General features: G+C 50.9%; 1 protein-coding gene across 17 annotated transcripts in view; it reads right to left on the bottom strand.

Moving 5' to 3' along the window:
* The window catches only part of nfasca (neurofascin homolog (chicken) a), a 300,495-nt gene extending 296,612 nt beyond the window's left edge, over positions 1-3,883 (bottom strand). For 13 of the 17 annotated variants that reach the window (XM_043716460.1, XM_043716472.1, XM_043716466.1 and 10 more), the window contains exon 1: positions 3,709-3,883. The gene's annotated coding sequence lies outside the window, so the exon portion shown is untranslated. The remainder of the gene's footprint in view (positions 1-3,708) is intronic. The other 4 variants (XM_043716473.1, XM_043716475.1, XM_043716476.1 and 1 more) reach the window with 1 other exon arrangement.
* Between the last annotated feature and the right edge of the window lie 235 nt (positions 3,884-4,118).

Here is a 4,118-nt window from a genome sequence, read left to right as displayed (position 1 = left end):
TCCCTCACTCACTGTCACCCCCTCACCCTGCCCCCCCTCACTCACTGTCACCGTCTCATTCGTGTGTTTTACCTTTTTCTTCTCCTTCTGGGGCTGCAGGGGTTTCACAGTGAGCTTCAATGGCTGCTCTTACAGTTTACAACATGTAGCTAAAGCAGAAATGTGTGAGCACTCTTATATTGATCCTGATGTCTCACAAGGGACAATCATACATCCAAGACGGAACATGACTGGCTACTTGTTGTGAACTTACTTACTGTTCATCCAAGTTTTTTTCTTCTCCTTCTGGGGCTGCAGGGGTTTCACAGTGAGCTTCAATGGCTGCTCTTACAGTTTACAACATGTAGCTAAAGCAGAAATGTGTGAGCACTCTTATATTGAGCCTGATGTCTCACAAGGGACAATCATACATCCAAGACGGAACATGACTGGCTACTTGTTGTGAACCTACTTACTGTTCATCCAAGTTATGCCTAACCTGTGCTCAGAGTATCATTTGGGTATCCTTTCCCAGCTAAATCAGCTTTCTCATTCCTGATGAAGGGCTTATGCCCGAAACACCGTTTCTCCTACACCACGGATGCTGCCTGACCTGCTGTGTTTTTCCGGTGCCACACTTTTGACTCTGACTCTCCATCATCTGCAGTCCTCACTTTCTCCACACCAGCTACATCAGTAGCCCAGACTAATACCAACAAGAAAGACTGGTAGAGGAGATTGTACCCAAGACAGCCCAGATTAGAGGCACAAACTAACACCACTGTCATCCCAGAGGACCATTAGAGAGAGAGAGGACTGGTGGTGAGTTTAACCTGAGGGTCACTTCATCTGAGGTGTGAGAAGTGGGACCTTCATCTGTCCCATTATAAGGTGCAAACAACCATGAACCCATAAGACCCTTCAGGATGGGAACTCTGTTGTCCTTCCTGCTCCCAGCTCACCTGAATCCAGACCCAATGTGATTGGCTCTTAATGGTCCTCTGAAATGACCCGAGCCAGCCAGTTAGATCGGGACAGTTCGCGATTGGCAGAAATGCTGGCCTTGCAGTGCTGCCTGCATCCCAAATTACCCATCCTGACAGGACAAAGTAAATAACATTGCAACAACACAATCTGAATTGATACGAGTGGCTCCCGAGCTGATTTTAAGCTGCGTTTCTCCTGGTATTCGTTGTCTTGGACAGTGAGGTGAACCTGGGAATTTCTGGGGCCCCATTATAACCCCCGCCCTGAAAGAAATCTAAATGTAAGGGCTCACTTCTCCCAGACCTATCCTTCCCCTATCCCTGAAACATCAGTCAACACCGACCCCCCCCCCCCCCCCCCCCGCCACCTGTGTGAAAACCAAAGGGAGGAACATGCAAAAACTGGATGATTTGCAAACCGAACACATAAATTAGACGCTTAAAATCTACTGTAAAATCTACTGTGTTTACTGCGCCTACCGCTTTCCGAGATGTGAAGACAATGTAAGGTCCGCCTGGTGTTAATGTTTGAATTTAATAAACTTCGCGATGAACGTGTTTTCTGAGTGAAAAGGCTTGGAACACACCGCCCTCCCTCTCTGTTTAAGCGAGCAACAGAAAATCAAGAATTCTTCAGGGAAAGCAGAGGGGCCAGGCTCTGTCGCTCAGGACATTGGAAGGTACCGCAGTTAGCGCTGACCCTACCTAAGGTCGCTCGGCCGATGCTAGCGGAATATCGCTGAGCTGATTCCCTTATTCCGAGGGTTCAGGGATGTGCGGAGGACCCCAGAAAGTCACAAACCTCTGTCCTCTATCCCACCAAGTGGGGTCTTTACCCCGACACTGTCACCCAACCAGCCCTACTCACACTGTCTGCACTAACTCACTGCCTCCCCACCCCCTCACCCCCTCACCCTGTCACCCACCCACACTATCATCCACTCACTATCTATCCTCATACTGTCTCCCAACCCCTCACCCACTATCACCCACCCTGACACTGTCTTCCACCCACTCACTCACTGTCATACCCCCACACTGCCACCACCCACTGTCACCCACTCACACTGTCTCCCACCCATTGTTACCCCTGCGGTGCCACTCACGGGGAGCTGGGGATTAAGGTTAAAACAGGCCATATCACCAGTAGGTTCTCAAGTGTATTCACTGTCTTCTCTCTGCGTTCTCCTCCCCATCCCACGACACCCTGTAATGCTCATTTTTGGAAGCACCTCCACTCTGACTCAACAGGAACTGGCCCAGGAGGAGAGGTGGAGAGTAAGGGCATTCTGTATCCTGACCTACACATTAAGATCTAAAACCAGAAGTTGCTGGAAAAGCTCAGCAACTCTTGCAGCATCTGTAGAGAGTTGATGTTTCTGATCCTGTTCAGAGGCAGGGTCACCGGACCTGAAATGTTAACTGTGAATTCTCTCAGATGCTGGGTTGGACCGAAGGGTCTGTTTCCAAGCTGTACATCTCTATGACTCTATGCTGCCAGACCTGCTGAGCTTTTCCAGCAAGCCCTGGTTTGGTTTCTGATTTACAGCATCTGCAGTTCTTTCAGATTTTTTTTTTCATCCACACGTTAAGGTGCCCAGTCCTCAATATAGGCTCAGGGGGTAATCCCAAATACATGACCATCCTGTCCCCAAGTTCCAGTCCCTCAAGGAAGTGAGGGTGAGTGGATGGTTAGTGGGAGGGACTAGGAATATTTCTCACCATTTTTATGAGTCACTAGATTAAAGGGATCCCATGCCCCATATTGGGTGAGGGTGAGGGTGTTATCACAGCCCACAGAATAGGGGTTTCTCAGGGTCTGTCCCCCAGGGGGAAGCAGAAATTACATCTGCAGGTTAAAGAGATTTCTCTGTCCTCCCTGGTAAAAGGAGTCTTTTTTACTATCTTCCCCCCCCCCCCCCATGTTAAAGGGGTCTCGATCTTTATTTTAACGTGGATATCCAAACTCCCCCAGCCCCTGTTAAAGGGGTCCCTGTCTCTCTGTCCCACCTGATAAAGGGGTCCCTGTCTCTCTGTCCCCCTATTGAAGGGGCCCCTCTCACTCTCTGTTCCCTGTTGAAGGGGTCTCTTTCTCTCTCTTCTTTCCTGTTAAAGGGGTCTCTGTTCTCTCTGTCACCCTATTAAAGGGGTCCCCTCTTAAAGGGGTCTGTTTGTGTCCCACTGTTAAATGGGTCCCTTTCTCTCTGTGCCCCCTGTTACAGGGTCTCTCTCTGTCCCTCTGTTAAAGGGGTCCCACTCTCTCTCTGTCCCTCTGTAAAACGGGTCTCTCTCTCTCTCTCTCTCTCTCTGTTCTCCCAGTTAAAGGGGTGTCTCTATCCCCCTGTTCAAGGACGTCCAGTTAAAGGGGTCTCTCTCTCTCTCCTTCCCCTGTTAAGGGGGTTTCTCTAACCCCGGGTTAAAGGGACCAGAAGCCTTATTGTGAAGGGTTTCCTGACATCTCTCACACACACAGCTCTGTTTGCCTGCACACACCCATCCAAGCTCCCAATGCCATAAGGGCCTCTCCTGCTCCAATTGTTCCATTTACAGGAGCCCAGGACTCGCCCATGCGAGGCTGGCCCTGTCTCTGTCAGAGACTGTCCTGCTCCTAGCTCCTTATCGCTGAGGGGTGAGTCCCAGGGCCACTGCTACTGCAGGATGCGCAGCATCTCAGCCCCGCAGTTAGTGTGTGTGCCGGACCCCACTCCCAGAGCGCTGTCCCTCCACCGGCTCCGGGTCTCACCTGGATCCCTTTCGCTTCTCTTCCTGCTCCTGTTCCTGCTGCAGACACTCTGCTCCCTTCGCCTTTTTAATCGTTTCTCCTCCCTCCGCTATTTCAGGTGCACTTCACAGAGGCGCCGCAATACAGCAAACAAACCCCAGATACTCTCATCGCCGTGCGCGCCCCTGAGCTCCCTTGCGCGCTCCCGGACGCCGATACGCGTCCCCGGCACCCAGCAAGCGCAGTGCGTGGGGAGGGAAAAGCCAGCGTGCGCGCGCCCCCGATATAGCAGCATTGCATAAAAGGCCCAGAAGCGCGTTCTCGCTATCTGGGAAACCTATCTCAACCTCAATGATTTTTATTTAGCTTCGCAGGGAGAATAAAGGAGAACCCTAAAGCTTTCTATAGATATCTGAGGAATAAAAGGATGA

This window comes from Chiloscyllium plagiosum, chromosome 26 (assembly GCF_004010195.1).
Source record: "Chiloscyllium plagiosum isolate BGI_BamShark_2017 chromosome 26, ASM401019v2, whole genome shotgun sequence".
NCBI lineage: Eukaryota > Metazoa > Chordata > Chondrichthyes > Orectolobiformes > Hemiscylliidae > Chiloscyllium > Chiloscyllium plagiosum.
This window is presented reverse-complemented; position numbering and strand designations above follow the sequence as displayed.